The sequence below is a fragment of the Phalaenopsis equestris genome, unplaced genomic scaffold, assembly GCF_001263595.1.
Source record: "Phalaenopsis equestris unplaced genomic scaffold, ASM126359v1 Scaffold000212, whole genome shotgun sequence".
NCBI lineage: Eukaryota > Viridiplantae > Streptophyta > Magnoliopsida > Asparagales > Orchidaceae > Phalaenopsis > Phalaenopsis equestris.
In genome coordinates, this window is record NW_018164654.1 from 35,393 (window position 1) to 45,755 (window position 10,363).

Consider the following 10,363-nt stretch of genomic DNA (forward strand, 5'->3'; position numbering starts at 1 on the left):
TCTTTCCCTCTCAAGTTCTCTTTAGCTTTCTCCCACTCTTTTTTTTATTTTCTCTCTTACTCTAATTTCCAACTCTCCATCTCTTTCTTCCTCCCCTCCAAATGGATGAGGAGGGAGGGAGAAATAGAGATAGAGCAAGGGAGAGAAATTTAAGGGGTGAGAAAGATATGATAGAGAGAGGATGAGGGGAAGGAGGGATAGAGAATGTTTCCCTCATTCACACTCTCTCGCTCCCTCGCTTCTCTCACATGCTTTAGCTCCATTTCAGTCTCTCACCCTTACTCTCTTTCTCACTCTATCTCCTCATTCATGCTCCCATCCTCTCTCCTTCTATGTCTCTCTTCCTCTCTCTTTATCACTCTTCCCTTATTTTGTCTCTCACACTCTCTAGTGCTCTCTCCTCCTTTCTCTCATTCTATCTCTCTTTTTACTCTTTCTCTCTCACTCTCTATCATGCTTGCTCCATCTTTTGCTAGAGGTTTAGAGTATGAAAGAGAGGGTGAGATAGAGAGAAGATGCATAAGAAAAGAGAAAGAGTTTGTGTGACCATATAAAGAGGAAGAGAAGAGCAATATCATCCTCTCTCCTCAACCTCTTGCTTTCTCACTCTTGTTTTATCAATCTGTTTCTTTTTTCTTCCCCTCTCTTCTCACTCTTTTCTCTCTCCCTCTTTCCTTCCCTCCCTCCCTCTCTCTCACTCTCATTATCTCTCCTTCCCCCTCCCCCTCACCCTCTCACACTATCACCACTCTCTCACTCTCTTTATAAATTCCTCTCTCTGGTCCTCTCATTGCTCTCTTATCTCTCTCTAGTGATGGAGCAAGAGTGAGAGAGGTACAAAGAGTGAGAACTCGACAAAGAGCATAAGAGAGAATGTGAGAATGAAAGAGAATGAGAGAGAGGGAAGAGAATGAGGGATGGAGAGAGATGACTGATAACTTTTAATTCGTTGGGTGAAGATAGAGAGTGAGAGAGAGAAAAAAAGAGTAAGTTAGAGGACAATATAAAGCTCCCTCCCCCGCTCCACCCTCATTCTCTCTCTGAGAATCTCTTGTTCTCTTTTATTCTCTATTGCACTCTAGCTTTCTCTCCTAATCGCACATTCCTGTTGTTTATTTATCTTGCTTGCTTAGTCTCACTCTAATTCTCTCCCTCCCACTCTTTCATTTTCCTTATTAAATTAGCTTTCTCTCTCTCTAACTCTTCCCTTTATCATTTTCTCTTCCCTCTTTTTTCTCTCCCTGCCCCACTTCTTCTTTTTCTTGCTTTTTTTGCTTTATCTCTTTATTATCTTAATTTACATATCTCTCTCACCCCTTCTCCCTCCCATCTCTCTTCTCTCTCTTTACCTCTCTTCTATCTTTTACTTTTCTCTCTGATGGTCTCTCTCTTTCTCTCTTTGTCTCGCTATCTCCCATTCTTTATTTTTATCCCTCATCCATATCTCTATTTCTTTATCCTTATTTCTCACTCCTACTTTTTCTCGCTACATCTTCTATCTCTATTACCCACATCCCTACCCATCTCCTCTCCCTCCCCTTCTACTTTTCACATTTTCCCTCCCTCAATCCCTGCCCCTCCCTTTCGCTCGCTTTGCCTCTCTAGATGAGCGAGAAAAATGAGATTGCATGTGAGAGAGAGATTATGAAAGAGAGAGAGAGAGGGAGGCGAGAGATAGATAAAGAGAGGAGTTAGAGAGAAGAGAGAAAGAGGAAAAAGAATAGGAGAGAGAGAGAGTCTTAACCTCTTTTCTCTCTCCCACTTTTCTTTTCTCTCTCCCTCCTTCCCGGCTTCTCATTGAGACAAATAGAGAGATAGATGGAGAGAGATAGAGACTGAGAGAGAGAGAGAGTGCAAAGGAGAGATTGATGTCTCTCACTCTCTCTCGCGTAAGAGGGAGTGATGAAGAGGGAGACTTGGAGAGAGAGGGAGGGCGAGAAGGAGAAAATGAGAGAGATGGTGAGTGAGAAGGTAGAAGTGAGGATGAAAGAGTGAGCAAGTGAGAGATAAGAGAAAGATACATAGAGAGAGAGAGAGAGAGAGGAAGAAAGAGAGTGGGAAATATTGTGTGAGAGTAAGAAAAGGATAGATATAGTGAGGCAAGAAGATATTAAGAGAGAGAACAGTGAGAAAGTTAGAGGGAGTAAAATTGATAGAGCCTATGGGAGAGAGTTAAGGGATATGAACCAGAGATATTGAGAAAAAGAATGATAAAAGAGGTGGAGATCTAGAGGGATAGCAAGAGTGAGAGTGTGGGGGAGCAAGAGAAAGAAACTTAGAGATGGAGAGGGATAGAGGTGAAAGGGTGAGAGAGAGAAAACTGAGTGAGTGAGAGACAGGTAGCGTGAGAGATAGTGATAAGAAGAGGGATAGAGATTGAAAGTGAGGGAGCAAGAGGAAGAAAGTGTAAAAAAAAGAAGAGTGAGAGAGAGAAAAAAAAGGGAGCGAGATAGTAATATGGAAAGGGAGGTTGAGGAAGACGAAGTGAGTGAGAGAGAGGACAGAAAGAGAGAGGAGAGAAATATAAGAGAAAAGATTGAGAAATTAGAAGAGAGAGAAAGAGAGGAAAGGAAAATGGAGAGCAATAGAGGAGAGAAAAGTAAGAGAGAATGAGAGACGAAAGAGAGAGAGCAAGACAATAAGAGCAAATGAGAGAGAGTGAGAGAATAGGGAGAGTGTCAAAGAATGTGGGAGTGAGAGGAGGATAAAAGAGAGGAAGGGCTCCTCTCTATCTGATCTCTCTCATCCTTTCATTGTCTCTCTTCTCTCCCTCCTCTTCTTCTCCCACCTCATCATTCTCTAGCTTTCTCACTATCTCTCACTCTCTCCATTATATTTCAACCTTCTCTCTCTCGCTCTCTCTCTCAATCGCTCTCACTTCCTCTTTCCCAGCATCTCTCTCTCCCTTCCACACCCTCACCCTGAATCCTTCATTCTTCTCTCTCTTTCTATATCTCTCCCAAACACTTTATCTCTCTTAAAGCTTCACTCACTCTTTCTCGCTCTCAATATTCTTTCTCTAGATCTTTTTTCTCACTTCTTCTCTTTCTTTATCGATGTCTCTCTCTCTCTCTCACTCTCATATTTTCTCTACTTTTTAACTTCTTTCTATCTAACTCTCATGCTCACTCCCTTTAAAATCTCACTATGTTTCCATTCTTATTATATCCCTCCTCTCTCTCTATAAATCATTCTCTCTACTCTCATATTTTCTCTACTTCTTAACTTCTTTCTATCTAACTCTCATGCTCACTCTTTTTAAAATCTCACTATGTTTCTATTCTTACTATATCCCTCCTCTCTCTCTATAAATCATTCTCTCTCCACATCTCTATCTCATCTCCTATCACTCACCCCCTCTACAATAAATCTATCACTCCTACTTTCTTGCTTTCTCACCTCTCACTCTATCAGTCTCTATCACATTCTTCTCTCTCCCTTCTTTTGCTCTGCTCTCTCTCTGTAATTATCTCTCTCTAGGACTATCTCTCTCTCACACTCCAGCCTTCCCTTCTCTGCCTCTCTCTCTCCCTCTCCCCGCCTTCTTCATTACCTCTCCCACGCTCTCTCTCACTCACTCTTATCTCTTTATTTTTAGCTCTCTATCTAACTTCCCCTCTTGGCCTCCCTCCTCTTTTAACTTACAAAGATACAGGGATAGATCTCATTTGCTATGTATCTCAAGCTCTATCTTGTAATCTCTTATTTTATCTTCTCTTCTCTATCTCTCTTTTCTCTCCCACTCTATCACTCACACTCCCTCCGAACCTACCTCTTCTAATAAGAGATAGAGAGAAATGAGGAGTGTGAGAAGCAAAAGAGTGAGGAGAGATAGAGAGATAGAGAGAGTGAAGAGAGAGTGAGATGAAAGAGTGATAGAGATCAAGAGAGAGAGTGTGTGGCTGATAGTTTGAGGAAGAAATAGAAAGGCAGGAGATAAGAGAAAGAAAATTCAAGTGAGAAAATAATGAGAGAGAGTATAACTTAGGAAAGAAGAGAGATAAAATCTGAGGGAGAAGCATATTGAGAAAGAAAGAGCGAGTGAGGGAGTGTGAAGAGTGAGAGAGAGTGAGAGATAAAGAGTTAAGTGAGAGGGAAAGAGAGAGATAGAGAGATAGATGAGAGAGAGAGAGAATAGATTGTAGGAGAGATTGGTTGATATTGTTTGAGAGAGAGAAAGAGTAACTGTGAGAATCAAGATAGTGAAAGAAAGAGAGTTAAATCAATATTCTTTCTATCTGCCTCTCTCTTCCTCTACCTTGCACTGTCATTTTTTTTAACTCTTGTTACCTTTGTCACACTCTCTCTTTCTCACTTTCTCTACCTGTATCCCACTCTCTCTGTGTTCCTCTTTCACCCTCCCATCCTCCCTTCATCCCTCTTCATCTCCCTCTATCTCTTATTATCTCTTTTTTTCCTCTCTTGCACTCTCTCTAATTCTCTCAATCGCTCTCCCTCTCTCAATCTATCTACCAACCCGTCTCTCTCCCAATAGCTCTCTATCTAGAGATGCTCTCTTCTTCTTTCTCTGCTTCCTTCATTTTTTCTCACCCGATCTCTCTGTCTCTTGCTAAAGAGAGCAAAAGAAAAAGAGAGGAGAAAAAGAGAGTGCTAAAGAGGATAGAGAGAGCGAGAGAGGTGAGAGAGAGAAAGGGAGAGTAAGAGAAAGATGGGGAGGGAGAGAGACATTAAATGTAAGAGAAAGTCATAAAGAGATAGTGGGAGAGAAGAATCAAGACAAAGGGAGTGGGTGTAAGAGAGAGAGGAATGGGGAGAGAGAGGTCAATTGATCCCCCCATCTTTCTCTCTGATGTGGGAGAGAGTTTAAGAGAAGATAAATAGAGAGAGTTAGTGAGAGAGAAAAAGGAGAGAGCGATATTTAGAGAGGGGAAGGGAGATAAAGAGAGATAAAGCTACAAAGAGTAAGAGAAAGAGATAGAATGAGAGATAATGAGGTAGAGAGTATAAAAGAAGGAGAGAGTGAGAGTAAGAAAAGGAGGGAAAGATATATCAAAAATGAGAGGGGAAGAGATTGAAAAAGAGAATGATAATAGAGAGATATAGCGATAGATTGAGGAAAAGATTGAGGGAAATAAAGATATGTAAGGATGGAGGGTATCCTTCCCTCTCTAAGCTGGACAGAGCAAGAGAGAGGTGAGAGGGAGAGGGGAGAGATTTAGAAAAGTGAGGGAGCTAGAGTGAGGTAGAATGTAAGTGGGAGGGAGAGATAAGACAAGAGTGAGAGAGTGGGAGAAGAGGGATAACAATAGAAAATGAGAGAGAGACATGAATAAAGATAGAGACGGAGATGTTAAGGGTAGAGAAAATAAGGGAAAAGAGTGAGAGACAGAGAGAGAAGAGTGAAAAGGGAGCATGAGAAATAGAGAGAGAGTGAGAGAAAGAACAATCAGAGTAAAATATGAAGAGAATAGAACTCTCTCTTCCTCCTTATCACACTTTCTCTTACACACTCTCTCACATTCTTTCTCCATCCCTCTCTCTCTGTCACTCACTATCTTTATCAGCCTATTCTCTTACTTCTCCCTTTATCACTCATTTTATCCTTAAAATATTTTCTCTCACCCCCACACACTTTCTTTCTCACCTCCTCATGTAATATCAAGGGAGAGTAGGGATGGATGGAGAGGAAGAAGGAAGGCAAGAACGTGTGTGAGAGGAACAAAGGTAGAGAGAAAAAGAGTGACAACAAAGGGAGAGAAAGGGAGGGTTAAAATAGAAGAAGGGAGGGAAGGGGAGAGTTAAAGAGAGAATAGAAGAGAAGAGTGAGAGAATGAGCCGTAGAGAGAGATTGGGAGAGGGAGAGGAAAGAAAAGATAGATGGGAGAAAGAATAATGAAAGACATGGAGGTATTATGAGAGATAATGACAATGAGATAATGAGAGACAGAGAGGGAGATAAAGAGATAGAGAGGGAGGGGGTGCAAGAGAGTTAGGTGAGAGAGAATGAGAGAATGAAAATAGGAGATATCAAGTAAAGGTATTGATAAGAGAGTAAGAAAGAGATCAATGTAGAGAGGGTAGAATGTGACCAAGCGAGAGGCAAGAGAGATAAATAGAGTGATAGAGGGATGAGTGAGCGAGACAAATTGAAACTGTGGGAGAGAGAATGAGAGAAAGAGAGCGAGAGAGAGAGAGAGAGAAAAGTGAGATGGAGAAGAAGAATAATAATATTAGAAAGCGTAAGAGACATGTAGGGTGAGGTAAGGAAGAACGTAACATAGGGAGTGAGAGAAGGGAAAGGAGAGAGAGAGATAGAGAGAGTGAGGCAAAGTGAGAGAGAGGGATAGTGAAAGAGAGAAATAGAAAAAGTAAAATGAGTGATAGAGAGGTAGGTAGAGAGATAGGCCCTAGTCCATCTCTCTCAACCTTCTAATGAGAGTGAGAGAGATATAGAGGGTGAGAGAAAGATGGGGGAGTGAGAGAAAGAGAAGAACAAGAGAGAGAAGAGTAAGAGTGCTAGAGAGAGACAATACAGGGAGAGAGGGAGGGAGTAAAAGAAAAATGGGAGAGACCATGAGGGGGGGAGAGAGTGAGGGAGGGAGTGAGATAAAAAGAGAAAAAGAGAGAGTGATTGGGAAGGCAAAAGATCATATAGAAGAGATAAAAGCGGTTAAGAGAGTTATAAAGAAAAATATAATGAGAGATAATGAGAGGGAGAGAGTGAGAGTTAGATAGGTAAAGAGAGAGATAGTGAGAGAGAAAAAGAGTTAGTGGTAGAAGGAAAAAGAGAAACGAAAAAGAGAGAGGGGAGAGAGGGATGGAGAGTGAGTGAAAGTAAGAGAAGAAAGAACTAAGGAGAGAGATGGGGAGGGACCGTGAGAGATGTGAGAGAGTGTGAGAGAGCATGATTAAGAGATAGAGAAGAGAGAGGGAGGGCAAGAGCATGATTGAGAATGAGAGGGAGGCAACATGATTGAGAATGAGAGAGAGAGAGAGTGTATGTGCAAACATGCTCTTTAAAGGGAAGGAAGAGAGAGAGGGAGAGAGAAGAAAGAAATTAAAACAATCTCTCTCCCTCCCCTATCCTGCATTCTTATTTTTTCTCATGCTCTCTCCTCTCTCACTTTTCTCTCTCACTCTCGCTCCCTCTCTCATTCTATCTTTCTCTCTGTCACAAATCTCTCTCATCCTCCCTCTCTATCTCTCATTCGCATTCTATCTCATCCTCCCTTTTCTATCTACCTTCCTCATTTCTTTCTCTTTTTCATTCTCTCTATATCTCTCTCTCTCATTTTGTGTCATTTTTCCTCTTCTCTTACTCTCTTACTCTTTTTCACATTTTACCTCTCTACCTCCCTCTTTCTTTTTCACATTTTACCTCTCTACCTCCCTCTTTCTTTTTCTATCTCTTTTTATCCCTCACTTAAACTCTCCCACCCTCTTTTGCACACCCTTTCTTTATTTCTATCACTTGATCTAGCTCTCTCTTAATCTTAATATCTTTCTCTCCTTCTATCTCTATCTCTTTTCTCTCTACCTCTACGCCTCCCTCTTTGTATCTCTTTCTCCCCTCTTTCTCACTCTTTCAACCTAAGAGAAAGAGACTCTCCTTCCCTTCCAATATTTTTGTCCAACTATACCATAATATCTTTTTATTCTCGTTCTCTCTTTCACCCTCTCCCTCTCCCTCACTTTTGGATCTCTCCCTCCCCTCATCCTCTCCCTCTCTCCTTCTTTAACTCTCTCTACCTTGTTATTCTCTCTACTTGTCTTATCTCTCTCTAGCTCTACATATCTCTCATACTCTCAAAATATCTTCCTCTCTCTCTCTCTCTTTCAAACTCTACATCACTGCTACCTGTCTTTCTTACTCAATCTCTCAATTTATATTCTCTCTGGCTTTCTCACATGACAGAGAAAAACCGGTATAGAGTGAGTGAGAGATAGATGGTGGATCAATGTGTCTCACTTCCTATCTCTCCCTCTGTTGTTCTAACTCCATCTCTCTTGGTCGCTCATTCTCACCAGCTCTCACTCTAGATCTCTCTCTTCCTCTTCATATATTCCTCACTCTTTCTATCTTCGTCCATTTCTCTCTTGTTCTTTACCTCTCTCTAGCTCTCTATCCTTCTTCTCCCTTTTTTCTCTTTCTAGTTTGAGATAAGAAGATAGTGAGAAAAATAGAGGAGGGAAAGAAAGAAGGAGAGAGCATCTAAATAGAGTGAGATAGAGAGAGGACCAAGTTCATAAATCAATGGAGAGAGGAGTCTGAGTGAGAGGGTTAGGGAGAGTGTGGGAGAGAAAAAAATGATCGAAGGAAAGATTAAAGGGGTGCTAGAGAGAAAAAGAAAGACATAAAAGAGATATAGGTTGGAGGGAGGGAGGGAGGGAAAAGCAGAAAAAAGATAGAGTGCGAAAGATAGAGAGAGTGTGTGCAAGAATAAGAGAGATAGAGAGCAATGTAGAGGGAGAGTGAGGGACGTAGAGGGAGAGAGAATAGAGATATCACTCTCTATCTTGATTCTCTCTTTATCTCTCTCTCAAACGATAAACATATCTTTCTGTACCGATCTCTCGCTCACCCTCTCTCTATCTATTCTCTCTCTCACTATCACACACACACACACTCTCTCAATCTCTTGCTCTACCACCCAATCTCCCCCTCACTCTCTCTTTCTCTTTATATCTTATTTCTCTTGCTCCGTCACTCTCTCTTTCAATATTCTCTCTCCATCATTCATTATCTTATCTCCTATCTTTCTCTCTCTCTCTTCCTAAACTATTATCATTTTTCTCTCTCCTAATCCTCATCGCTCTCTCCCTCCCTCTCTCTCACACTCCCTTTCTTCTCTCACACTAATATCTCTATTTCTGTCTACCTCTCAAGAGAAGAGTGGAGAGAGTGACATGTTGATAGTTTGAGAGATAGACAAAGAGAGAAAGAGGTGAATTGGAGAAGTGAAGTGAACGATAAATTATAAGAATGAGAGCATGTGAGAGTTAGCGAGAGAGAGCTCTTTATGCTTCTCTCTCACACACTATCTCTCATTTTCTCTCTCACTCTCTCTCTCCCACACCCTCCTTTTCAAGGGTAAGAGGGAGGGAGGGAGCCAGAGAAAGAAAGTGAGAAAAAATCTGGAAAGGGAGAGAAGGGAGAATGAGGGATTGGAAGAGAGAGAGTAAGAAAGAGATTTAGAGTTGGAGAGAGTTCAAAAGGAAGGGAAGCTAAGAGAGAGATAGAGCTAGAGACAGAGCGATAAAGTGAGAGAGAAAAAGAGTAAGGAAAGGGAACGAGGGAGGCAAAGATGGGGAGAGAGAGGATGAGAGAGAAAATAAGAAAACGACTGTGTGCATGCGACTGTGTGGGCAGATAGCAAGGGTGTTAGAGAGTTAGTGTGGGAGAGACTTAAAGTAAGAGAAGAGAGAGAGAGAGCAATTAAGAGACTTAGAGAGAGATGGGAGAGAATAATGGGAGAATAATGAGAGTTGGAAGAGGGAGAGAAAAGTGTGCATGTGAGAGAGAGAGAGAGAGAAGGAGCTCTCCCTCTCTTTCAATTCTCCACTCACTCTCCCACTCTTTGTCACTTTCCCTCTTCTCTCACAATCTCATTCTCACTCATTATCTTTCTCCCACACACACTCTCTCATTGTCTTCTCCCTCAAAGAGAGAGTAAGGTAAAGAGAAGTACATGGATGGATGGAGGTACAATGAGAGACTGATAAGTGGTACTGAAAGAAGCCAGAGGAAGAATAGGATGAGATCTCTCTTCTCTACTCTAGCTCTCCACTTACTCTCTCTCTCTCACCCCTCCCTCTCTTACTCACTCTCTCCACCTCCCTCTCCCACAACCCTCTATCTCTGTTCCACTTAAACTCTTCCTCTCTAAGAGATATAAGGATGGAGGCAAATGAAGAAAAATCTCTCTCCCACTCTAACCCTTGCTCTCTCCCTGCTTTCTCTCTCTTATCTCTTTATACTCACTCCATTTTGCTCTTGCTCACTACTCTTTTTTATCTCTGTCTCTCATCTAAACTCCCTCTCTGTTTATCACCATATGTCACACTCTCTCTTTCTTTCTCACTCTATCTCTATCAAGAGGTAACGATGGAGAGAGATGGTGGGAGAGATAGCATAAATAAAGAGGGAGAAAGGGGGAGAGTTACAAAAAAAAATACTCTCTCGATCTTTCTCTCCTTCATTTATTCTCTTTCTATGATATGAAAAGAGAGAGAGAACAAGAGAGAAAGAGAAAGAGCAATTGAAAGAGAGACCATGAGAAGGAAAGAAAAAGAGAGGGGGGAAAGAAAAAGAAGAGAATTAGAGAGAGAAGGGAAAACAATTGGGAGGGTGTTAGAGAGAGAAAAAAATATAGAGGAATTGAGAGAATGAAGATAGGGAAAG